This window comes from Gracilinanus agilis, chromosome 2 (genome assembly GCF_016433145.1).
Source record: "Gracilinanus agilis isolate LMUSP501 chromosome 2, AgileGrace, whole genome shotgun sequence".
Lineage (NCBI taxonomy): Eukaryota > Metazoa > Chordata > Mammalia > Didelphimorphia > Didelphidae > Gracilinanus > Gracilinanus agilis.
Window position 1 is genome coordinate 645,005,944 of NC_058131.1, and position 27,750 is coordinate 645,033,693.

A 27,750-nucleotide genomic window follows, 5' to 3' on the forward strand; every position below is an offset into this window, starting at 1 on the left:
GCTGCTCGATCTCTCCTAACCAAAGCATACAGGACTCCTCAAGGGGACATATAAATGAACCCAGGCGAATGAAGGAACCCCACAACAGGGCGCAGCATTGAAGGTATGCAGAATCAGGGCATTTCCACGCTATAAAGGGGTGATACAGCTCTCACTAAAACGTGAGAGGAAGAAGCCCCTCCACCCCCCCCCCCACACACAACGCCAAGGCCAACACACAAGAGTGAAAACAGAATTGGGGCAACCAGTAAATCACTAGCAGCCCCCGGGCTTGTACCTGTGAGCTGCCAGACTTGGGACCCCAAGTGGCTGGGGGGACTTTCCTGAGCATATACGTGGGTGAAGGTTCTGCCCCAGCATAAAGAAAGATCACTAACTCAGGGACTTTCCCCAGCATCTATGCGGGTGAAGGCTCTGCCCTGGGCGGAATGAAGAACTCTAAGGCAGGGACTTTCCACAGTGTCTTGTGCTGGTGAAGGCTCTGCCCCGGGCGCGAATAAAGATCTACAAAGCAGGGACTTTCCCTGAGCACATGCGTGGGTGAAGGCAGTGCCCTAGGCATGAATAAAGATTTCCAGTGCAAACTAGGACATTGAGTAAGGACCCAGTGCAGACGTGAGCGAGGCTGTGGAAGCAGCCCCCGAGACCACTGAAGGAGCCTTGGGCAAAGGGCCAGACCGGGACTTCCAGGAGGCCTTACCCTGAGGACAAGAAGACCAGAGCCATCAGAAGCTTAGAAAGCGCAGGCAGACCCTGAGTGTGAAGACAAAGCTGAAAAGGGGCGGGGCTAACGATGGCAAACCAAGAACCCCAGAAGAAAAAGATTACCAAGAAAAATTCTGGAACACTCGACAACTTTTACACAGAGAAAATCCAGACAACAGAGGAGGAAAATAGGATATTCTATTACACACAAAGAGGGCAAAGGAAGGGGAGGGGATAAATACTATTTTAAGAAGGAGAGGAAGAGAGCATTAAGAGGTAATAATCAAACCTTACTCTCAGTGTAATCAACCCGGAGAGGGAAGAGTAGCTTTATTATCCATTCAGATAAAAAACTCTATCTAACCCTACTGAGAAAGTCAGAAGGGATAAACCAAAGGGAGCAGGGGAGTGGGGAGGTCAAAAAAGGGAGGGGAGAAGAAGCGGGAGGGAATCCATTACACCTTTAAAAGACAAAAAGAGGGGAATAACAAGGGAGGGGGCAGAAAGGGAAGTCAATCAAGGGAGGGGATAAGGGATACTGGCTCAAAGCAAACCACTGGTTTAAAACAAAATAGTGTAAGAAGAAGGGGTAGGTCTAGGGGAGGATACAAAAATTTCAGTGAATGCACAACTAACAACTGTAACTCTGAGTGTGAATGGGATGAACTCGCTCATAAAATGGAAGCAAAAAGCAGAGTGGATCAGAAACCAAAATCCTACCATATGTTGTCTACAAGAAATACATATGAGGCGGGCAGACACACAAAAGTTCAAGGTTAAGGGCATGAGCAAAATCTTTTGGGCATCAAATGAGAAAAAGAAGGCAGGAGTGTCTATTATGATTTCTGACAAAGCCAAAGTAAAAATAGATATGATTTAAAAAGTCAGGGAAGGTCATTACATCCTGACTAAAGGCAGTATAAACAATGAGGAAATAACATTGCTCAATATATATGCACCAAGTGGTATAGCAACCAAATTCATAAAGGAGAAACTGGCAGAGCTCAAGAAGGAAATAGATAGTAAAACCATAATAGTGGGAGATCTAAATATTCCTCTTTCAGATCTAGATAAATCAAACCAAAAAATAAATAAGAAAGATTTAAGAGAGGTTAATGAAGTCCTAGAAAAATTAGATTTAATTGATATGTGGAGAAAAATAAATAGGGACAAAAAGGAATACACCTTCTTTTCAGCTGCACATGGTACATTTACAAAGATTGACCATGTAATAGGGCATAGAATCATTGCAAACAAATGCAAAAGAGCAGAAATAATAAATGTAACCTTCTCAGATCATAATGCAATAAAAATAATAATTAGTAAGGGCACCCGGACAGGCAAATCAAAAATCAATTGGAAATTAAACAATATGATTCTCCAAAACCAATTTGTCAAAGAAGAAATCATAGAAACAATCAACAATTTCATTGAAGAGAATGACAATGATGAGACATCCTACCAAACTCTGTGGGATGCAGCCAAGGCAGTACTCAGGGAGAAATTTATATCCTTGAGTGCATATATTAACAAATTAAGGAGGGCAGAGATTAATGAATTGGGTACGCAACTCAAAAAATTAGAAAGTGAGCAAATTAAAAACTCCCAGATTAAATCTAAATTAGAAATACTAAAAATTAAGGGAAAAATTAATAAAATTGAAAGTAAAAGAACTATTGAATTAATAAATAAGACTAGAAGCTAGTATTTTGAAAAAACAGATAAAATAGACAAAATACTGGTCAATCTAATAAGAAAAAGGAAAGAAGAAAACCAAATTGACAGTATTAAAGATGAAAAGGGAGACCTCACCTCTAATGAAGGGGAAATTAAGGCAATCATTAAGAACTATTTTGCCCAATTATATGGCAACAAATATAACAATTTAGGAGATATGGCTGAATATTTACAAAAATATAAATTGCCTAGATTAACAGCAGAAGAAATAGAATACCTAAATAATCCCATATCAGAAATATAAATTGAACAAGCCATCAAAGAACTCCTTAAGAAAAAAATCACCAGGACCTGATGGATTCACAAGTGAATTCTATCAGACATTCAAAGAGCAACTAATCCCAATACTATACAAATTATTTGATATTATAAGCAAAGAGGGAGTCCTACCAAATTCCTTTTATGACACAAATATGGTGCTGATCAGAAAGCCAGGTAGAACAAAAACAGAGAAAGAAAACTATAGACCAATCTCCCTAATGAACATAGATGCAAAAATCTTAAATAGAATATTAGCAAAGAGACTCCAGCAAGTAATCAAGAAGATCATCCACCATGATTAGGTGGAATTTATACTAGGAATGCAAGGATGGTTCAACATTAGGAAAACCATCCACATAATTGACCATATCAACAGTCTAACAAACAAAAATCACATGATTATCTCAATAGATGCTGAAAAGCCTTTGACACAGTACAGCATCCATTCCTATTGAAAACATTGAAAAGTATAGGAATAGAAGGACCCTTCCTAAGAATAATAAACAGTATATACCTAAAACCATCAACAAGCATTATATGCAATGGGGATAAATTAGAAGCCTTCCCAATCAGATCAGGAGTGAAACAAGGATGCCGATTATCACCTCTTTTATTCAACATAGTACTAGAAACACTAGCAATAGCAATTAGAGAAGAAAAAGAAATTGAAGCTATCAAAATAGGCAATGAGGAGATTAAGCTATCACTCTTTCCAGATGATATTATGGTATACTTAAAAAATCCTAGAGAATCAACTAAGAAGCTAGTAGAAATAATCAACAACTTTAGCAAAGTGGCAGGATACAAAATAAATGCACATAAATCATCAGCATTTCTATATATTTCCAACACATTAGAGCAGCAAGAGATAGAAAGAGAAACACCATTTAAAATTACCCTAGACAATGTAAAATACTTGGGAATCTATCTACCAAAACAAACACAGCAATTATACGAAAACTACTACAAAACACTTTCCAAAGAAATAAAACTGGAGCTCAACAATTGGAAAGCCATTAATTGTTCATGGGTAGGATGAGCTAACATAATAAAAATGAACAATATACCCAAATTAATTTACCTATATAGTGCCATACCTATCAAATTACCAAAAAACTTCTTTACTGAATTAGGAAAAACAATAACAAATTTTATTTGGAATAACAAAAGATCAAGAATATCAAGGAAAATAATGAAAAAAAATGTGAAGGAAGGGGGCCTAGCAGTACCAGATATTAAACTATACTATAAAGCAGCAGTCATCAAAACAATATGGTACTGGCTAAGAGATAGAAGGGAGGATCAGTGGAATAGACTTGGAGTTAATGTCAGCAGGATAGTGTATGATAAACCCAAAGAGCCCAAGTTTTGGGATATGAATCCAGTATTTGACAAAAACTGCTGGAAAATTTGGAAAACAATATGGGAGAGATTAGGTTTAGATCAACATCTCACACCCTACACCAAGATAAATTCAGAATGGGTGAATGACTTGAATATAAAGAGGGAGACTATAAATAAGTTAAGTGAACACAAAATAGTATATTTTCAGATCTCTAGGAAAGGAAAGATTTTAAAATGAAACAAGAATTAGAGAAAGTTACAAAATGTAAATTAAATGGTTTTGATTATATCAAGCTAAAAAGCTTTTGTATAAACAAAAACAATGTAGTCAAAATCATAAGGGAAACAACAAATTGGGAAAAAATCTTTATAACAAAAAACTCTGACAGGGGTCTAATTTCTCAAATGTACAAAGAGTTAAATCAATTGTATAAAAAAATCAAGCCATTCCCCAATTGAAAAATGGGCAAGATACATGAATAGGCAATTCTCAGGTAAAGAAATCAAAAGTATCAATATGCACATGAGAAAGTGTTCTAAATCTCTAATAATTAGAGAAATGCAAATCAAAATAACTCTGAGGTATCACCTCACACCTAGCAGATTGGCTAAAATGAAAGAAGGGGAGAGTAATGAATGTTGGAGGGGATGTGGCAAAATTGGGACATTGATGCATTGCTGGTGGAGTTGTGAAATGATCCGGCCATTCTGGCTGGCAATTTGGAACTATGCCCAAAGGGCTATAAAAGACTGCCTGCCCTTTGATCCAACCATACCATTGTTGGGTTTGTACCCCAAAGAGATCATAGATAAACAGACTTGTACGAAAATATTTATAGCTGCGCTTTTGTAGTGGCAAAGAACTGGAAAAGGAGGGTATGTCCTTCAATTGGGGAATGGCTGAACAAATTGTGGTATATGCTGGTGATGGAATACTATTGTGCTAAAAGGAATAATAAACTGGAGGAGTTCCAGTTGAACTGGAAAGACCTCCAGGAACTGATGCAGAGCGAAAGGAGCAGAGCCAGAAGAACATTGTACACAGAGACTGGTACACTGTGGTATAATCGAATGTAATCGACTTCTGTACTAGCAGAAATGCAATGACACAGAACAGCTCTGAGGGATTTATGGTAAAGATGCTAGCCACATTCAGAGGAAGGACTGCAGGAGAGGAAACATAGAAGATAAACAATTGCTTGAATGCATGGGCTGAGGCGGACATGATTGGGGACGTAGACTCGAAACGACCACACCAATGCAACTAACAACAATATGGAAATAGGCCCTGAACAAAGACACATGTTACAACCAGTGGAAATGTGTGTCAGCCATGGGTGGGGGGAGAGAGTCGGGTGAAGGGGAAAGTAGGGGTATGAAGCATGTAAACAGGTTAAAAATGAATATTAATTAATAAAAAAAGACAGAGAGAGAAACTGAAGAGAAAGAAAAAGAAATAAAAAAATGTTTATGGAGTGGAAGAATTCTAAAAGTAGAAGAGAGCTGTGTCTCCCATATCTAGCCTTTAGAATTTGCTGACATTGTTTGCCCTTCAGATATGACTTTTATTTTCAAAGATTTATTACTCCAGTTACATTCCCACTGGTCACTTTCCAGTTTCTTCTTCTTGGTCAGAGATCTAGATCTTCTAAGTCTAGCACCTATACTAGTGTCCTTTTACTAGACAATGTTGAGAAGTTTATGTAGCCCGGGATTCCTACAAACATGTCTTCTGGCAGCCTGACCTGTATATTCACCACCTTCTCTATGAATATATCATGAAATAAATTGTCAGTGACTTTGCAGAAACCTTTATCATTGTGTAGAGACATTGCTTATATCTACTATTCTGATAATGCTGACAAAAAAAGAAATTAGCTTAGAGCAACAAAATCTATTTTTAGGAACCCATGTAGACCTAGTCATCATCCATTGCAAGTGCCTACAAATCACCCTGTGTTAAATGGGAAAAAAGTGAGTAAAAGTACATCCCACACTGTTTAGGACATTGAGTCCTTTGTTTTACCATGTGATATATCTTATTGAGCATATACACAATTCTTCTGTTGATGCTAATTGCAGAAAAGGGTAAGTGGCAGCTAATAGATGCACAAAGTTAGAAAATTTGCCTTAAAATGGATGAAATTAAGCTGGTGATAAGAGATTTGCTATCAGCCCCCAGTAACTGGTAAATCAAGTAGGTGAATGGGGTCCCTGGTTGCTGCCACAGCGGGAGGTGACCTGTCTGCTAGTAGTTGTGGTGGCAGAACTTCTTATTTACAATATTTATCATTTTGAATAATAAAATCCATTACATTCAAATATGACCACCTATTTAGCCTTTCTCCCAATCATCATATTTGTGTTATTTCCAGTTAATTTGTCAAGTAAAACAAAGCTTCCATGAATATTTTCATACACACACAACTTTTTATCCTCATGCCCTTCAGGCCTAATTCTACTAATGGAATCCTTAGGTCAATGAGCATGAAGAGTTTTACAGCTCTTAATATATATTTCCATCTTGTCTTCTCAAAAATAATTCACAGCTGGTCTAGCAATGTAATATTAGTCCTGTTTCTCCATGTTATTATTAGAATTGAATTTGATCAACTTAACTAATCTAGTTGTCAGTTAACATCCATTATGAGAGCCACATTTAGACAGGTGAAGTTTTGCATGCCTGCAGGAAGAGTTAAAAACTTTTCCTGTCAGCCATTGTATGAAAGAACCATATTTCTCAGGAAAAAGAGAATTCAGAAATCTATAGACTGAATGGAGTCAGGTCTTGAGACCTGGCTCAGGATTTCATCCTTATATAGCCTTTACAATTCAGGACCTTGATATAGTATATACACATAATATAATATGACAAATATATATGTATATATATAAATTCTCACACTAGGTATAGAGCATATCTTATACCAACCATTAAAATCAGATCAAAATGGATAGATGATCTTAGATTCTAGACAGAAAAGTGTCAGAGAACTGTGTGTGATGTTTGATTGGTGTGTGATATTTGGTTGATGAGGAACCAATCACAGGATTAGGGCATAAGACTAAGTGGCCCCATTAACCCCACTGACTTCTGGAATTAGTACCAAGGGGGCCTACTGTTAAGTCCAGTCCCAATAAGTGATTTGGTTCTGCCTGTTTCTGAGTGTGGACCGGCCTAATACACATTTCTCAGACTTCACGAGAAGCTGAGCCAGAACAGCCGGGAAGAAAGAGAAAGCAAAAGTGGATTCACACTTTCCATGGTTCGAGCAGAAAGGACTCATTTCGAAGGGTTGGAGGCCCTTCACCCAGAGTCCTGGGGACCTGGGACAGACTAGGTCTCTGCAGCAGAGGTTAGAGTCCTTTGAGGCCTTGGGGCCTGAAAGGTGACACTGGTGGACGTGCCAAGGGATATCCAAGAGTGTAAATTAAGGTATTCATTCTTTGGGAATCCAGGGGGAGGGCGTGTTATATTGCCCTCAGGAAATGTAGAAAGTAGTTTTAGTACCTTCATATTGTTACTGTCCAGTCCTATTTGTATTGTTGTTTGTGCCTTTGTCTTATCGTTGGTATTGTTATTTTTATTGGGGCCCTTCATTTCTTGACCTTTTGGCTCCGGGAATATGGGACAGAGTCTACTCCACTAGCCCTTATTTTCTCCTACTTCCAAGTTTTTAAGGCCTGTGCTGTTGTGAGGAAGATTAATTTAGTATTAGTGTTGGACCTAGCAGGAAGGGCTGGAGGATTCCAAGATGGAATGAAGGAGTAGGAAGTGGGGCTTGTGCTCTGAGAGAGACTCCATTAGTGGTTGGGGACATAATTGTTGCTAACCTTGGGAGATCTCAGAGTTAGGGAAAAACTGCATCCAGATTCCCTGGGATCCTGAGAGGTGGATGTTTTCAGTAGTGGACAACATACCTGCAGAGCAGCACCAAGTGGGGAAGTGGTTTGTGATCTGGTGGACAGCTTTGCAAACTCACTCTCCCTACCTGAGGACCTTGGATCACCTGGTAGAATTGGCTCTTGGCATCCTGTGACTATCCTTGGAGTTACCGTGAGACCCCAATTGAAAGTCATCCTCAGGCCCTTTAGCTGAGCTGATCAAACCTGGCTGGAACCAGGTTTGGAGGAGCTTTCCCTGTGACTTCAGTACTACTTCCTTTGGGCCCTGCCTGGCTTAGGTCAATAGAATAGTGTAGTCAAGTCCTTCCCTTGCCCCTGTGGTTTGCCCTTAGGTTGTAAGTATAGAATCCCTTATTCCCATCCTTCATTATTATTTCCCTCAATTAAACTGCTATAAACTTTTACCTTTTGCCTGCTGGTTCCATAGACCCTGGCCCAGGTGAGCTGAGTGACCATTGTTCTAACTGCCATTCCTGTGACTGTTCACAGCTTGGCAGTGAACCCTGGTCTCCCTATCCTGGTTGGTCCTGTCTCTCCTTCAACCCAGTATGAACCCACAAACCATTTAGTTACATCTTAATAATAATAGTTAACATCCCTGGCAACCCACCATTACAGTGCTCACAATCTCTCTTTGCAAGTCAAAAGAGGGAAATTAGTGACCTTCTGTGACTCTGAGTGGCCCACTTTCAACCTTGGTTGGCTTAAGGGTGACACCCTCTGCGGAGACATCATCTCCAAAGTCCAGGCCAAAATCCTTGACCCTAGTTTGGAGGACCACCCTGAACAGATCCTCTACATTCTTAGTTGGCAGGACTTGGTTTTGGATCCCCCTTTTTGGCTACAGCCCTATGTTTTCTCAGAACCAAAGAAACCCATTCATGCCCTAGCTCTCAAAGATGAAATGGAGGGCATGGGGAAACCCCAGAGTCCCTTGGCCCCACTGGGGAAACCCCAAAGTCCCTCCACCCCACTGGTCCTACGTCACTCCAATAGCACCCCTCTGAATTTGCCCCTACCACCACCCCCATATGCTCCCTTGTACCCCTCCCCTTAGATCAAGATGGGGGACAGGTGAAGGCTGCTGAAGCCACCCCACCTCCGGCTCACCACACTCGTGTTTGGGGCTGGATCCCCTCACTAGAACCTGAAGCCCCATCTTCCACCACGGCCCTTCCTATCCATACTGTGGGCCCTCTTGTCCCCGGACGACCTTGAGTCCACCAATATTGGTCTTTCTCCTCCAGTTACCTCTATAATTGGAAGACCCAGAACCCTCTTTCTCTAACCAATCTCAGAAACTTATTGACCTCATAGAATCCATCCTTTTCACCCACAGTCCCACCTGGGATGATTGTCAGCAGTTATTATAGGTTCTTTTTACGACCGAGGAGAGGGAGTGAATCCTCCTGAAAGCCAGAAAGAATGTCCCTGGTGTGGATGGTCATCCCACTGCTCAGCCCAATCTCATTGAAGATGCTTTCCCACTGTCAAGTCCCAATTGGGACTTTGACCAACATGAAGGTAGGAAGCGTCTCCTTGTCTATCGCCAGACTCTAATGGCCGGTCTCTGAGCTGCGGCCCAAAAGCCCACCAATTTGACCAAGGTAAATCTAGATAGACAGGGAGTCAATGAAAGCCCAGCAGTGTTCCTTGAGTGCCTCCAAGAGGCTTTTTGATTATATACCTCTATGGACCCTCAGGCTGATATCAGTAAAGTGGCCGGCTGTTGGCATTCATCAACCAGGCAGCCCCAGATATCGGGAAAAAACTCCAAAAGGTAGACAACTTTGTCAACCAATCCATTAGTGAACTCCTGAAAGTGGCTGAATGGGTATACAATACCCGCGAGACCCCTTAAGAAAAAGCTGAGAGGTTGCATAAGGAAGATCAGGAGATGTGGGAAGCCAATAAGAGAATAGATAAAAATCTGAGACTCCTCTTTTGACCCCTTTTATGATCCACACCTTTTCTTATTGTAAAACATTATAGCCTTCTAGGAAAACTTTAAGTTCTTAGTAAACCATTACTTAATGAGTTAACAGCCTTTTTTCATTCAGCAGAGTAAAGCTACAGCTGTGGGTATATCTCTCTAACTGCTCCAGGCATCCCAAGGTCATGGAGTGGCAAGCTCAGGCAAAATAACTTTTAGATAAAGTGAGGCTTATTTTTAACCTTGAGACTGTTTCTCATCTGGCATTATCTTCATAAGAAAATTCTTTGTAAAACTATAACTTTATTGTGCTTTGATGTGACATAATTTGTGTTTCTGCGCAAATGCAAAGTTTGGGGAGGGGGTCTTTTGTGTGAAATGAGTCTTGAAGTATATATAATAAACTCCATGCTCCTGGAGCCAGAGCTGGAAGCATGAGGTAAAAGACAACTCCTTTGTTCTGTCCTTATTTCCTTATCAACTAAACTGTCCTTATAAGATTATCAGAGATGATGAAGAGATCTCCACAAGGAGAGACTTGACAGGCTGTGCCTTGAGGACCACCAGCAGGATAGAAAATGTCAGAGGGAAATGGCTAGGATACTAGCAGCCAGTATTGTAGCCCCTCTAACCCCTAGATTCGCCCTGAGGCCAGTCCCCTCCATTGACAACAGAGAATGCCAATGGCCAGCCCTTACAGGTAGACAGGCCTCCTTTTTATTGCAAAGAAGAGGGTCATTAGAAGCGCAACTGCCCCTACCTGCACCCCCAAGACAACAATTGGGGGATAGTAACCGGCTCCCTAGGAACCACCCTGTGAAGACGTTTATGTTTATGGAGTGGAAGAATTCTAAAAGTAGAAGAGAGCTGTGTCTCCCATATCTAGCCTTTAGAATTTGCTGACATTGTTTGCCCTTCAGATATGACTTTTATTTTCAAAGATTTATTACTCCAGTTACATTCCCACTGGTCACTTTCCAGTTTCTTCTTCTTGGTCAGAGATCTAGATCTTCTAAGTCTAGCACCTATACTAGTGTCCTTTTACTAGACAATGTTGAGAAGTTTATGTAGCCCGGGATTCCTACAAACATGTCTTCTGGCAGCCTGACCTGTATATTCACCACCTTCTCTATGAATATATCATGAAATAAATTGTCAGTGACTTTGCAGAAACCTTTATCATTGTGTAGAGACATTGCTTATATCTACTATTCTGATAATGCTGACAAAAAAAGTTGGGAGTGGCTTAGCTGTACAAGACTTCAATGTTCAGTTTTAGTCTCTCTTAAATCCCAGAGTGTGTTCCCATAAACCCCTTAGTTAATTTGTAATATTCCTGGTGACCCCATTACCTCACTTACATTTTCCTACAGCACTCCTGGATGGACAGGGTCCCTGGAGTCTGGGCTGAAACTTTGGGGATGGTATTAGCTGTCCTCCAGCCTCCTCTCATTGTAACCCTCAATCCTGGCATCACTCCAGTCTGCATCAAGCAATACCCAATGTCTCTGGAGACCCAAAGGGGCATAACTCCCCACATCAACAGACTAAAAACAGCAGGGGTCCTAATCCCTTGCCACTCTCCATGGAATACCCCCACTCCTGCTGGTTTGGAAACCTGGGGGTAAGGACTATAGGCCTGTCCAGGATTTAAGAGAGGTCAACACCTGGGTGGAGGACATATACCCCACAGTCCCCAACTCATATACTCTCTTAAGCACCTTGACACCAGATATTGATTGGTACACTGCTCTAGACTTAAAAGATGCTTTCTTCATGCTTCTGCTTGCACCACTCAGCCAGCCCCTATTTGCTTTTGAATGGTATGATGAGGACATCCAGGCTACTGGTTAGTTCACATGGACAAGGTTACCACACAGTTTCAAAAACAGTTCAACCATCTTTAGTGAAGTTCTGGCCACTGACTTGAGAGATTTTCGCATTGACCACCCCTGAGTTACACTTCTACAGTATGTGGACAAGCTCCTCCTCACCGCCTCTTTATGAGCTGAGTATGAGTCTGCCACTCTATCTCTCCTGATCACTCTGAAGAAGCTTGGCTGTAAGGTTAATGGAAAAAAGGCATCTATTGCTCAGCGGGAGGTCACATACTTGGGATATAAACTCAAGGAAGGCCAATAGTGGCTCACCCAGGCCATGAAGGACACTGTCCTCAATATCCCTCCACCCCCAAATTCCAGGCAGGTCCGGCAATTTCTGGGGTCTGTAGGGTACTGTAGGCTGTGGATCCCTGGGTTTGCAGAGCTGGCCCAACCTTTTTTAAGGGGTCCCGTGAATCCACAAATTGGGAATGGACTCTTAAAATGAATTCTGCCTTTGAACTTCTTTGTCAAACCATGATCACAGCACCTGCACTTACCCTCCCCAACCCAGAAAAACCCTTTCAATTGTTCATTGAGGAAAAAGAGGGGATAGCAAAAGGGGTTTTGATGCAGTGTTTTGGGCCATGGAATCGCCCAGTCGCATATCTGTCAAAACAAGTAGATCTCATTGCAGCAGGATGGCTACTTTGCCGGTGGATCATTGCCATTACCACACTCCTGGTAAAAGATGCAGATAAGCTTACATATGGACAGGCTCTGGTTATCACCACATCACATGCTATTGAGTGCATCCTCCTACAGCCACCTAATCTCTCTAATGTCTCAGGTGCTTCTGGCCCATTATCAAGCCCTGATTTTGGATGTATCCTGCATTTCATTCAAAGTCACCTCATCCCTTAACTCTATCACATGGTTTCCCAATCCCTCTTCTGCTCCCTTGCATGACTGCCAAGAGATTCTTGCCGAGGCAACCACTGCCCGAACAGCTCTTAAAGACACTCCACTGACCAACAGTGACTTTGCTTGATTCATGGATGGCAGCAGCTTTATCTAAGAAGGGCACCGATGGGCAGGCACAGCAGTTGTCAATGCCTCTGGATCCTTGGTCTGGGCTGCCTCACTCCCAGAAGGCACATCAGCTCAGAAGACCGAGCTGATTGTTCTGGTGGAAGCCTTAAGGAAGGCTGAAGGTAAGCGCCTAATGGTGTACACTGACAGTTGCTATGCCTTCACCACCCTGCATGTGCACACACCCATATACCCGGAACACGGATATCTCACCTCAGGTGGGAAGCCTATCAGTAACCTACCAGAAATACAGGAGCTCCTATTGGCAGTATAGAAACCTAAAGCCATGGCTGTAGTCTACACACCTGGCTGCCAAAAGGGAGAATCCCTAGAAGCTCATGGAAACTGGGCTGCAGACCAAGCAGCTCACAAGGCTGTGGTATTTGCACCTTCCTTAATCCTTCCAGCTGTCATACTACCACCATGTGAAGGAGAGCCTCAATACACCACAGAAGATTGAGCCTGGGTTGAGAAGCACCAAGGATACCCTGATGGACACTGGTATCGGGATCTGGAAGGGCACCTTCTGCTGCCCCAAACCCTAGGCCAACTTCTTTCCACTCACCTACATCACCTGTCCCAACTAGGAGAAAAGAAACTTGCCCAACTACTGGACAAAGGGAAGCTTCTATTCAAGGGTCATAGTAGTTTTCTTCAGCAGTTAGTAACCACATGCCAAGCTGGCCAACTCATGAAAGCGGCTAAGCTGGGCATTTACCATGGACATAGGTCAGCGGTCCTGCCAAAACTGGGAAGTAGACTTTACTGAAATCAAGCCAGGTAAATTTAGCTTCAAATACCTCCTTGTCCTAGTGGACACCTTCTCAGGCTGGCCAGAGGCATTTCCTACCAAATCTGAAATGGCTCTAGTAGTAACCAAGAAATGCCTTGAGGAAATTATCCCTAGCTTTGGATTTCCTGAGATGTTGGGGTCCAACAATGGACCAGCCTTTGTAAGCAAAGTGTCCAGAGGGGTTGCCGCGGCTTTGGGGTTCAATTGGAAGCTACACTGTGAGTATAACCCCCAAAGTTCCAACCAGGTAGAGAGGATGAACAGGAAAATTAAGGAAACTTTATCTAAATTGGTCCAAGAGACTGGCATAGACTGGGTGACCCTCCTTCCCTTGGCTTTGTTCCATGCCAGGAATGCCCCTGGCCCACATTCTCTTACCCCTTATGAAATCCTATATGGTTCCCTTCCTCCTATCCTCCCTCCCATTCCCTGAACCATTGAGGGCACCAATACTCCAGCTGAATTGAGGCCCATGTTGTTTGGGTTATCCAATACCCATCAAGACTTTTGGGTTTGAGTCAAGGAGGCTTTCCAACTAGAGCCTCAACCCCGCATGAGAATGATCCAGGAGAATGGGTTTGGGTAAAGAGACACAAGAAAGGTTCCCTACAGCCCTGATGGAAGGGTCCTGATGTTGTTTTGTTTATTTCCCCTTCTACCCTTAAGGTCAATGGCATTGGACCTTGGGTCCACCACTACCATGCCCGAAAAGCAGAACCACCCTATCTACTGTCCTTGGACCAGTGGCGAGTCACACATCATTCCACAAACCTCCTGAAGCTTCATTTGATCTGGCATCATGAACCCCCTTCTGTTCCTGCTACCTCTCCTCTGGCTGATGATACCAAGCAACTGTTATCAGCCACATGATAGCTCCTTCTCCAATCTGCATCTACCCTGGCAGTGGACCCTCAGCAGCTGGGAAACTTCCACTACTCTCTGGACCGTTATCTCCTCTGGAGCTCTATCTTTTAAGGTCTCCCCCTGTGACCTCCTCCCTGTCTCAGGGACTTGTCCTGAGAACACCCCTGGAAACCCATGCTGGCTCCCAATGTAGGATGGGTTTTATGCTTGTCCTTCTTCCAACCCGGGGAAATCATACTGCAATAGCCCAGGCCATTACTACTGTGCTCCCTGGGACTGTGTGACCCTCGCAGCTGAAGAATTGTCCCTTAACAGACCAGATCCTTTCCTTTCCCTCTCACATGGCCCCCCTGGCTGCAAAATGTGACAGGGGATGAGGGATGCCTTAGTAGAAGGGAACCAGGGGCTGTGGACCTGCTGCTCTTATCTCAACCTTATAGTCCAGGCCCCACAGAATATGGGTTGGATCTTGGGTCGTACATGGAGAATAAGGGCATATATAAATGGAGCTAATCCAAGGGGACTTTTCCTTATAAAGAAGGATGCTGATCTTCCCTCTTCTCCCATAGGCCCCAATAAAGCTTTAAATACCCAGCAGACCCTTCCAGACACCATCATACCAACCCCCCCCCCCCAATCAAGCTCCAGACACCATCATACCCATCCCCCTACCTACCCAGGACCTTAGCTACTCTGCTCCACTCCTGATCCAAGACCTATACCCCCTATGGCCTATGTTACAAGCCTCCTACCTCTCACTGAACTGGTCCTTTCCCAACCTTACTGAAAGCTACTGGCTCTGCCTAGATGCCAGACCCCCATACTATGATGCTCTAGCACTGAATACTTCCTATAATACCTCCAATGAGGCACCCCCCCCCCAAGTGTGACTGAAATGACAGGAAGACAGGCCTCACTTTGAAATCTGTCTTGGGGTCTGGCCACTGTATAGGGAACATCTCCAAACCCCTAGCCCAGGTATGTGATAGAATCTCCTCAAGTACAGACAATTTTTATATTCCCCCTAAGGGAGCAAGGTGGCTATGCTCCACCACTGAGTTAACACCCTGTGTAGCCCAGACCACCCTGTCCTCCACGATTGAAATGTGTCTCCTTGTCACAGTTCTACCCCGCATCCTCTTCCACCCTGGGGAGGACCTTTACCGCTACTCGGAAACTCGCTCCCCAGCATCCATCAGGATAAAACAGGAACCTATCACTGACATCACTCTTGCAACCATCTTTGGTCTAGCGGGTGTAGGAATGGATATAGCTTCCCTGATACTTCATCATCAAAGTCTTTCAGCTCTCAGGGCTGTAGTGAATGAAGATTTAGCCAGAATAGAGACCTCCCTTACCCACCTTGAAAAAATCTCTTACCTCCCTGTCCAAAGTAGCTCTCCAGAATCACAGGAGCCTGGACCTTGTCTCCAACAAGGAGGCCTCTGTGCAGCACTTGGAGAGGAATGCTGCTTCTATTTTGATCGCATAGGGGTCATGCGGGAATCCAAGAACAAACTCAGAGAAAGCCTCACCAATCGACAATGAGAGCAAGAATCCCAGGAGGGGTGGTTTGAGCACATCTTCTACCAATCTCCTTGGCTCATGACCCTTATCTCCACCCTATTAGGCCCCCTTCTCATTTTTCTCCTTCTAACCTTTGGCCCTTGTATTTTCAACCTGGCTTTTGTGAAAGAACGTATTAGCATTGTACAACTTATGGTCCTAAAACAGCAATATTAATCCCTTTCCGGCCCCCTGGAAACCCTTTATGATGATGCTAACCCTTTTGTTTGAGGATGATTTCTAAAAGGTTCATTAAAAGAAGTGGGGAATGAGAGGCCTGGGAAGCAGAGCTGATAAAAACAGAAACACCTAATGAATGGCAGGAAAGACCCCCGGCCAGTAACATCTGGTGAATGGATAATAGGAAGCATGTGTTAACATCCAACCTCCCCCCCGCCTCCAGTTCCTGGAACTCAAACTGTATATAACTTGGCTACACCTCTTATTCCCTGTTCCATTTGCCTTGGAGGCGGTGGGACCCAAGCTCGAGCTTGCAATAAAGCAAGCCTCTTGCTCTTACATTATCTGGTGTGCCTCCTGATTTGGGAAATCAGAACTGGGCTGAACAAGAGATGTTATTTTTCTGAATTTCTCAGACCCCTCTGTCTGTCTTTCCCATTCCTACAGAATGAATGAGAAAGAGAGAGATTTATTTTCTCCAAAATTCCATTGTGATCACAGACAAACAGAACCATAAAACTTAGAATACAAACTGATCAGAGACACATAGACGCAACATATAGACAAACAGACTGATCAAAGACACATTTCCCAGGCATTTCATGCATACTCTAACAAATATAAGACATCCTATAAAAAGATCAATAAATCATATGTTACATAGCTAAAGAAACCTGGAGAATAAAAAGCTTATTAGTCAGAAAAATGGTTAACTCTAGAAAGGAACTGGCATTAATCTATGATGAATTTTTTGATTAAATTTAGTTGTTGGTGGGGCCTGCGCTTGGTCTACTCTCTAATTACCCTGAAATCCCTTATCAGGTAATCTGTAACCTTTGCGATGGAATTTGGAATTACAGTTTTTACTCCAATGATAACCTTTGTCACATCTGGGACATAAAGTGTTAGGGGCATTGAAACAAGAGTTTGGTACAGCCTTTGAACCCTTAATCATCTCAGAATATGTTTTTCCTTGCAGGGCTGTGCTGATGGTTATACCCTGGATATAGGCTGGGGTAAAATTCTTACAAGCTTTCACATAATCACTGAGAGTCCCAGATTTTTTAACATTTTGAAGCATGCTCTGACAAATCTTATTACCATTGTAATATGCAAGCCGTTTGATGACAATCTTGGCTGTATCCTCATGAATTATGGCTCTCTTAATTTACTGATTTAATCTATCCAAGAAATCTATATATCTTTCCTTTGTGCCTTGCTTAATCTCTGCCAATTCTGTCCCTTAGTTACCGGGATTCTTTTCCAAGCAGTCAAGGCACAGTTCATACATTGAATTAAGGCTTGTTTAGGCAAATTAATCTGAAAAGCATGGAATTCCCATTCACTTTCTCCAAGTAACATTTCTTTGGTAACTCTGATACCCTTTTCCTTTATATGAGCAGCCTCCTTTTTTTTTTTTTTTTTCCTAATTCATCATATTCTGCTTTCTAAGAAAGGTAGTCCACTCTGGAAAGGAAACACTTTGCGGTTTGAACCCAATTGTAGGGGGTTATCCAGTCCCCTCCTAAAGTGTCCACCAAAACCAAAGTGAATGGAGAAGCAGGACCATATGAAGCACAAGCTGTCTTAATATCTTTTAACACGTTGTAGGGAAGAGACTCCCATGTAGGTTCCTCTTCCTCATCATCATCAGATTCATCTGCTCTAAAAATAACTGGGAAACAGAAAGACATATCCCCATGCCTCTGAGCATTTTGTACGGCCCTTTTAAAACCTATGCTCCAGACCTGTGGAGCTCAGAGCAGTAGAGGCTCCTCTCTTTTGATCTTTTTTTCCTCTTTTGAAGAGAGGTTTTTAGGTGGGGGAGGGTCTGCTGCTAGTGGCTTTTTCATTTGAATTTTAAAGCCCCTGTTTCATTCACAATGAGCCTCTTCCTCCTCTAACAGGGTTTTATCCTGTGGGGGTGGGGGGGGGTGTGGAGAGGAGGGGGGAGTTCCTCTTTCTCCTCAGATCCTGACATTGAAACCTTAAAAATTTCATTCTTATAATTCTGTCTAGATAACAAAGATGTTTTTTCAGTGTCTGATGAAATTTTTACTGGCACTTGTTCTAGTCCATGTTCAGTGTAGTAATTTTGCAAATCACAGTCAATTTTTTGCCAGATTTCTAAGGGAATCCATGAGTTACAAATTTGAATAAAATCAAGAAATTTAGTGACCTGTTCTTTACTTATTTTTACTCCTCATTTCCTGAGGGCATACTTAGTTATATCAATGAAAAAATTTCTTTCCTTTGATTCACTGTGCCCCATCCTGTTAATCTATTTTTTACTTCTAGCATTCTCCCTTATGGGGAGAATTCTGAAAATCCTTGGACAATCCTCCCTGATAGGGAGAACTCTGAAAACTCTGGATTTCTTGCTCTTCTTCAGGCAGAAACTAAGCCTTTTAAGGCAGTTTAATTTGGCCTTGCTGTTGATTCTAGGACCTGTTGTGGTTTTATTCTTTTACTTGTAATTTTATGCGAGTAGGATTTTGATATTTTTTTTATCAAGGATTGAATTTTTTCTCTTTTATTTGGGTTTTTTTTGATTTTTGGTTTTCTTTTGAGAATTGATTCATATGCCCCATAACTCAGCCATGTATCCTGGAGTGATTCTAGTGTAGATTCAATCAGGAGATTGTATAATTATCCTAAATTCCAAAGTTTAAGATCTTTTAAAGTAATTTTAGGAGAAGAAAATCAACAATATCCCAAATCAAGAAAGTGGATCTCTTGGAGAAAATATTATAAGGATGCTTACAGAAACCACAGACTACCTCAAAAGATCTAGAGTGAACTTTGGGATATAATGAACTGAACTAAAGGGGATTGAGCATATTATTTATTCTGAATATAAACTGCTATGCCAAAGGGGAGTGCCCCCTAATTAGCTTTTTTTCCAATGTGTCTATCAATCTTTTTTTTTGGTTTTCTTTCTCCTTTTTGTTTTATTTCCATCTTACCCTCAAATTGTTGTAATTCCCTCTTTGTAAAATGCAATATTTTATGGTTTCTTTTTAATTTTATTTAATTTCAAATTATTTATTTAATTAATTTAGAATATTTTTTCATAGTTACATAATTTGTATTCTTTCCCTCCCCTCTTCCTTCCCCATCTCCCATAGCCTAGGAACAATTCACCTGGGTTTTACATGAATCATTGATCAAGACCTATTTCCATATTATTAATATTTACAATAGTGTGATCATTTAGAGTTTAAATATCCAATCATATCCCCATCAATTAATTACCATGTGATCAAGGAAATGTTTTTCTTCTTTGTTTCTCCTCCCACAGTTCTTTTTCTAGATGTGGATAGTGTTTTTCCCATAAGTCCCTGAGAATTGTCCTGGATCAAGGTACAGTACTTTATTCACCTTTAGTAAAAGAATCATTAGAGGTGTAGATTACATATGTGGAATGATTCATTGGGGAGACCTGACATATTAATCTCCTAAAAAACCCAAATGAGGAGATTTAACATGCTGGTCTACCAAAGAATCAAAGAGGGGAATTGCATCAGGGGAGCCCTCTCCTGAGAACACACATTGGTACCCTGCCTATATCGTGCCACAGAGGGTAGGTTACAGGGCAGTAACCTAGGCACCTTGGCCAGAAAGGATTGGGATATTGATATGGGGTAAAAAAGAAGGATTAAAAGAGGGAGTTCCAGGAAGTGGGCTGACTCTATTTGCTCAGGCATTATGGGAAAGGGAGGTGGCAGAGAGAGCCATGTGTAGAACATTCACATGGCTAGTTAGAATAAATTTTTCTCTCAATCTGTCTGCCTTCTCTTACTCAATTAAATATTAATAAACTCTATGGAAATCAAGGACAGGAGTTTAATTTAGTTATTATAATATTGTGCCTGGTTTCTAGTAAGTATGATATAAATGTTTATTCCTTTCCTCCCAATAACTTTTTTCCCTCCAGGTCTTATAAGGTAATCAATCTTGGGTTCATTGAACTTCAATGGATTACAACAATAAACTATTGAATTCTGTATTTTGCAATTATGCTTTGTAAATGTTTAATTCCAAGCTTCTTTGTTCTACAGCCAGTCTTCCTTTGCCAAGCTCTACCCTGGGTGAGATTACTCCTAATGTCTACTGTCTACACCTGTGCTAAAGAATGGAGGTAGAAAAAAATCACAGATGTGCTGATTGAACCCATTACAGAATGTTTTATATAACCTCAATTGGACTTTCACAGTGGTAAAGCAATCTTTTTATGGCTCCCTACTTGATTCATTGTTACCTGGAGAAAATGTTGAATGTCTTAGGCTACTTCAGAGACCTAGAAAATTTTGGTGTTTCCTCAGTGTAAGAGCATACCTGGAGATCTTGATTGGATTCCTTATGTAATTTAGGGATCCTTGGGGAAAATTTGGGTTGCCCATTGTTTTTTAATTTTACAGGATTAAGCTGATTCTGGGAATCTGATTTTAGAGGAGAGAGGGGTAGCCTTTAACAAAAGAGAAAGAAGGTGAAGAGGCCCTGACCTCCAGGACTTATATTATAAACTGATATTATTATTGGTATTATAAAATCCAAACGTGAGGATGAAGAGACGTCCATCAGTCAAACCTCCATCCGAACTCCCTTCATGGAGAGGCATGAATGAACCGCAAAGCTCTGTAATCATGTTTCTTTCAGAAAAAGGAATTGTCTTTGGAATTTCTTTTTCTTTCTTTTTTTTTTTGTGTTTGGGTTGGAATAAGCCCTTATAAAATACTAAGCAAGGTTTATAAATGATTTTTGTTGAATTTACATAACTGCATTTGTATCAGCTATAATTTCCTCATATAATATGCAAGATTGTTGAAGATTTACATCTGAATCCTACTCTTTTGAGAAAGAGTGCTGAGAGTACTTAAGAGTGCTCTGAGACCTAGAAGAATGTAATGGTTTGAGGATATGGGCAATCTTCAGAACATTCCATAGTTTATTTATTAAGGACAGTAACATTTAAATGGAGGTGGGCAGGGGCAAAGAAGATGTAATGGAGCATTTGCCAAAAAGGCTCAGTCCAGGGAGCATGTGGATATTTGGTGAGCCTGCTTTTGGCATGCCTGGGAGATCTCATTTTCCGCTTTGGAGCACATACATGTATTTTTCCTATTTCTAGTTCACTTACCATAGAACTCTCACTGATTGGAAAGTCAATGGGCATTGTTGCTGTGAGATATCTGGATATGAAAGGACTCTCTCACACGTTAATGTTATCACCATATTTATTCTTTTTAAAGTTTGAGTCAAATTCTTTGTTAAATATTTGATTGCCCACAAGGGTCTCATTGCATTCTAGTCCTAAAACTAAACCCTTCTACCAGTCTGAGTTGGGTTTGTGTCAGAAGAGATGTCTTTTTATGGTGTGTCTAAGTTTTTTTGGTATAATCTCTACTTCCTGTCTTCCATTCTGTAACTCTCTCTGAAATTTATTATAAAATATCAGAGAATGGATTCAGAAAGAGTATCACAGATGGGTATTACTGGAAAGGATGTTAGAGGTTATGTAGTATATAACTAAGAGCATTGTGGATCCAGTTTTCACCTGCACATGAGAGCTGATTCTTCAATTTCTAGCGTGATCATTTATGCCTCAGAAAGGCAATTGCTACAAATGGTGTGATATGTTTTGGTTTTGATTTTCTAAACTTAAGAAACTGATGGGGAAAATATTAATAATGCACATTAAACTTAAAGTTTGTTATATGCACTCTTGTTCCCTCAAAGGTATGGAAATTGCCAGTGTTAAATTTCTCTCCATTTATGAATTCAGTAGGCATTTGATTACTATATTCCATCAGCATTTAAAAATTTAGGATCAAATTGATGGGAGAGATTTTGAGACTAAATTTCTTTCTCCTTCTATTGGCTACTAGTTTCAGCTAGCACCTTTTAAAGTCAGCACTTATTAAAAAATACTTTTATCATTCAGAAAAATAACACTTGAACTGAGGGACCATTTTTCTTAGGGAAGGACAGTTATTATTATTAGCTGTGTTCGCCACTGGAAATTTACTAAAGATCATTGTTTCCCAACCTGTAGGTCATGGAGTAATTGCAAATGGCCCATGGATCATCATGCACCCCAAGCATTGTCATTTTGAAAAATATTTGATGAACCAAAAGAAGTCCTGTGTATTGTATGAAAACAAGATGTTGGGAGACCCTTCTGGGTACTTTAACCCATGGCTTTATTGTGATAGAGAAATCACATGGCCAGGATCTACATGTTTCTTCTCAGTTCCAAACCTGAGACTCAGACTCCAGACATTAACAGGGTTTTAAAGGTAAAAAGAGGAACTTACAGAGTAGGGTGATAACTTTCAGGGGGCACTCTTCATGTGAGTAATAGTGATTTATAGATCATGGACAGATCAGAACACTTTTCACCTGGTCTTCTTTACAGGTTACCTTGGCATAGTACATCATGATCCACATGAATCCTATAAGAGCCCTTGGATTACAATGCTCCAGCCTTCTAAGGGTTCCTCCTCTATGATCTTTGGGTGACCTTCTGATTCCAATAACCTCTTACATGAATGAGTTTGCTATAAAGTATATTACAAAATAGATTCACACTAATCTAAGATTAACATAGTAACTCATTATGATTAATGTGCTAACACACTTAAAATTACTATAACAATATACATATTAAAATTATACTTCAGGTATTTTCCTGGGACTATATTCTTATTCTGCTTACATAAACAGAGTTTTGCCTGGGACTAAATTCTTATTATAAATCAATTACATTTCTTAAATTCTAAAATCATGTTTCACCCATTGATTAAACTATTCATTATTGATTTTCTAGTTACAACTGAAACAATATTGTTTTACAAATGCATCTCTATATACATATTTTTCAAAGCCATATGTATATTATGATTCATCAAATGCAAATTAGCTTAAAAGCATCACTGAATTCATAAAAGCTTTTAGTAATTGTGTACCAATCCTACAGTTATAATGTATGGATCAATTAAATTCTTTATGTTGTAAAAGGGTCCTCAGTCTTGGAACAGATTAAGAAACATCCTCTCAGCAGTGTGGTAAAGTGATATGGCAGGTGAGATACACCGTCAAAGTCCTGGTGTTATCAAAACAGTCATCTGGTTTTATTTGATAAAAGTATTGATTCTGTGGGGAGTAGTGTCCATATTGGGAAATAACTGTGGTATTTAAGAAGCACTTTGACTCAGTATAATTTGAAAGAACATATTTAAGGGTTCCTGATACTTTAAAGTACACTGCTATAGAACCCAGGGTAGTGTTCTCTATAAAGCTCATTGGAAGACTTAAGTCAATTGGAAATTTATTCAGGATCCAAGACTTATTAGCTGATTGACCTCCCGTTTGTAATCCTCTTCACATATTCAACATCTTCTATTGCAGTAGTAGTAAGGAAGAACTTCAATGGATCCATCTGTGGTCAGTGTTCTTGGACTACTGCTTTGTATCTCATGTCTTCTCATTTTGTTATGGAAAAAGGGCTTTGGAAAAGGAAAGCTTCCCCCTGGTCCTATTCCTCTTCCCATTATTGGTAATTTATTGCAGCTGAACCTGAAAAATGTCCCTGAATCTCTTTGCATGGTAAGTAATCATCTCTCTCTTCTGTTGGGTTCATTCCTCATTCTAGTGGCAGCCAGTGTGTTTTGGGAGACATTCTTCAAGCAGATCATTCTAATGTTAGAGAAGGTGGGTAAATGCCTTGTTGGTTTCTAATGCCTCATTTAGCAGGTGGCTTAGGCAGCAACAACTACAAATCTCACTGTGGCCTCTAAATATGTCAAACTTGAAAAACATAGAGCCACCAAAGAAATTAGAAAGAACAAGTCTTTAATCAGGACAAGGAAGACAACCCTCTGACCAGCCACTAAACTGAGTCAAACTCTGGCACTCTGGAAACACTGTCTTCAGAAAAATGTACCTTCAAAGAGAATTTTCCAATGAGTTGATGAACTTGGGGTCCTATATACTGGGGAATGAAGGACAGGAAACACACACTGACTGGTTATAAGCAGGCTTGGAAAAGAGACTGTAGCCTGAGGCTAGAGAAGATAAAAAGGATATTTGAAGTTTGAGGTATTTCTATCTCTCCTATTCAGGATGCTTAATGGATGTTTAATGATCCATTGTTCAGCCTAAGAGAAAGGTAAGTCAGGAAGTTCTCTGAATGCAAGTTCCCAAGGGACAAAGGTAAATTAGGGGGTTCTACAAACCAAGCTCATTTTTGGTCAGAGCAATTTTACCATAGACCAAAAGAAAACGACAAAGGGCAGTGTGCCCAAGAGAATCTGTGTAGATATCCAGCTTATACATATCTAGCGTGGGTTTGAATCATCTATGGAGGGAGGCTGGAAAATAATGGGTTAAGCTTATGGGCTAGAGAGAATGAGACATAGAAGGAACAGAGAGAGAGAGATATACAAGGAAAACAAAACTTTATTATGGTCTCAGCATGTCAGCAGGTCAGCTCTTCCTCCTCAGATAGTCTGAGAGAGTGATTCAGATAAACTGATTTTATTGGGGATTGAAGGAATGGGGGTTTCAGGATGACCATCAAACAGTGGGTACATCAGAAGTTTTAATATAATAATGACAAGGAAAAGGAACAGATGGCCACAATAGTATAGCCAGGTACTCAGGTAAGAATCAGCATGACTGATCCATGAGCACTTTGCTCATTAGAGTCATCTTTTGAATACATCTCTAATAGTATATTCATAATGTTAGGGTTCAAATGGGTGGCCACCAGAGGAACACACGAGACAATGCAATCAAAGCAGGAGAAAGCTTTATTGCCAGTGCACTGAGGGGAGTTCTATAAGAGAATTCCCCAAGTGCTGAGTCTACAGAGGGGAATATATATGTTTCAAGGGCTGGGATATAGCTAGGTTCTGATAATAGCTAGACAATGGGAGTATAGAGGTTTCCAGGTGCCATAGGATGTAATTCTTAATGTTCAAGGCTGCTCTGTCTATGGAGGAGTGGTGCCCCCTGAACTATGAATTCCAGATAACCGCCCTGCTGAGCAGAGCATGATGCTATCAAAGCCCCCCTGCTTAACAGGGTATGATGCTGTCAAGCTGTTAGTTATGAGTCTCTGCTTTTTGGCTACAACCTTACCCCCTTTTCGTTTTGCTCACTGAGGAATCCTCCTCAGGGCCATGCCCTCACTGGGATCTGGGTCAGTAACAAGGGGTTGATATTGTAGTTGCATGACCATGAGCTGGACCATATTTATCTGGTCGTGAACAAACCGGACAACTGGTTGAGAATGCAGGGGCCAAATGTTAGTAACAGGGGGATAATCAAAAAGGGATACAGCAATATCTGAAGCCTCTCTACTACTAAGGGACCATTTCCAAGGTTGATGGGGGTTATGGAAAGGACTGTGGGGTAATCGGTATCCCCTACAGGGCCAAAGAATAAGTCCAACATTCCCTACTTTTCCTTTTGATCCTAAGGAATCATCCTCAGGTGGTCCCTTAAAGATTAGTGTCAACACACATTGTATCAAGGGTGGGGGTTATCTGGTAATACTGACCCAGGACCATAAGCTGAACGGTGTTAATTCATTCCTTTACAAAAGCTGCTAGTTGGTTAAGAATAAGGGGAAGGGTATATAGTGGAAGCAAAAGGGATTTTCCAGCCTATAGTTTGCCTGAAAAAAAATCTTTTTCATTATGGGGGTACAATATTCTATGCTGTCTCTGGTCCCACAAGGTCCCATGCCGTCTCCCCTCCCTTCCTTCAAATGTTTAAGGGAAGAGGGCCGATGGTTTCAATCTTCTGTAGCTTCTTCAAGCTGAGAAGGGGCGTAGAATCTCTGAGAGGGGGGAACAGGAGGAGGAGCTGTGGGCACAGGGTCTTCAGTAGCGTCTCTGCATTGAATGCCAGGGTCCTGAAGGCTTGGAGACCAGAGACTGTTTCCCCAGACTGACAGACAGGTCCCAAGGGGGAGCATCCTAGAGCCTAGGACTGGGGCAAAAACTAGAACACCAGATACAAAGAGAGAAAATTAGCACAATAGAAACGGATATTAAACATTAACATTTGGGCATGTTAGCCAACAGATTTTATCCCCAGAAATCTTCCTCTGACAGGAATTGAACCATTTAGGAAATTTTGATCCCTAAGTTGTTTGCAGAGTTAGCATGTGATGTTTCTCTTAAAAAATATCCTTTCGTAAAGCCCACATTAATATGGCATCTATAACTACTTGAATAACAACACTTTACAGATAAATTTCTTTATCCCAAATTCTGGAGGAAATCCAGAAAGCCCTGGGTTATTTCCAGGATTAAGATCCAAACTTGAGTTGTGGTAAATTAAGGCTTCAAGCTACAAGTCATCTATCACTAAACTTCACTCACTTCTCAAAGTGTGTTCCCTAACAATTTGATAATTTTCAATTATTAACCTAATAGGTTGTTTGGGGAGATGGAAACATTAATTCACAACTTGCATTAAGTGCTGATTATGGGAACTTGCTCCAAAAAGGGAAGGCAGATAGGAAAAACATTTCCTCATGTCCCAAGGTACACATAGTGAGGGGCTCCATGTACAGGCCAAAGCCGTCACTGGCTCATGCCATATGTATAGGCCAAAGCTATCACTGGCTCATGCCATCCTTGTGTCACTCAAGGATTAGTAGCCTAGATGGTCAGAAGAGGTCCAGTCCAGGTTGAGCCCTAGAATTGCCTTTCCTAACCATCACAGAACATTCTCTGTCTTTAGTATTATATCACCACTGGATCTCTGAAGCCTTCTCCTTCCTTAAAAGACAAGTCTTTCCCATTACAACTCAGAGAATTTCTGCTAAGCAGCAGTCTGAAAACAATTTCCATACCCTCAAACAAGCCTTACACATCCCTCCAGGCTAATCATTCAGTTATTCTTGCATATTCTGGCAATAATTAACATATCACACTTTAGTCACAAAACCTGAATTAAGGAACAGGAATGTTGGATTGAGTAGCTCCACAGTAAATATAAATCAGGGCTGTTATCTTCTCCTGTACCTGGGCCATCTGAAAGACTAAGACAAGCCAGACAGGAATCTCTTCAGTGTAACTTTCAAGAGAATTCCAGAACTATTCTTGATTTTCCCAATACCATATACACTAATTTTAGAAATTATCCCTATGTCAAGGATCCAATTATAAGAGTAGAACATCTATCTATTCTTTTTCACCTCCCTATCTGTTCTCTTCCATCTCTCCGTCTCTCTCCTTCTCCCTGTCTCTTTTTCCCTCAAAACCCTCTGCTTAAAAAGTAGAACACAACCTTCATTTACCCATCACAAATCTACATACTGAAGGTGTTAGATCAAGTCTTTCTTTCTTCTCTATTCAAACACAACATACCGCTTCACTTTCTCTAACTCTGTTATCATCACAAAAAATAAAACATACCATTTGGTATCCCTTCAAATGCTAATCAATAACTCCCAAGAATTGAGGCACTGTGTCTTTAGCATAGTGCTTATCAATTATAACTTGCAGTTCATAGTACAAATTGGTAAACTG

The 27,750-nt window shown here is 41.0% G+C and overlaps 1 protein-coding gene across 1 annotated transcript in view; it reads left to right on the plus strand.

The window, feature by feature from the left end:
- Positions 1 to 27,750, plus strand: part of LOC123238230 (cytochrome P450 2C19-like) — a 406,797-nt gene that overhangs the window by 249,081 nt on the left and 129,966 nt on the right. The gene's annotated exons all lie outside the window — the stretch shown is intronic.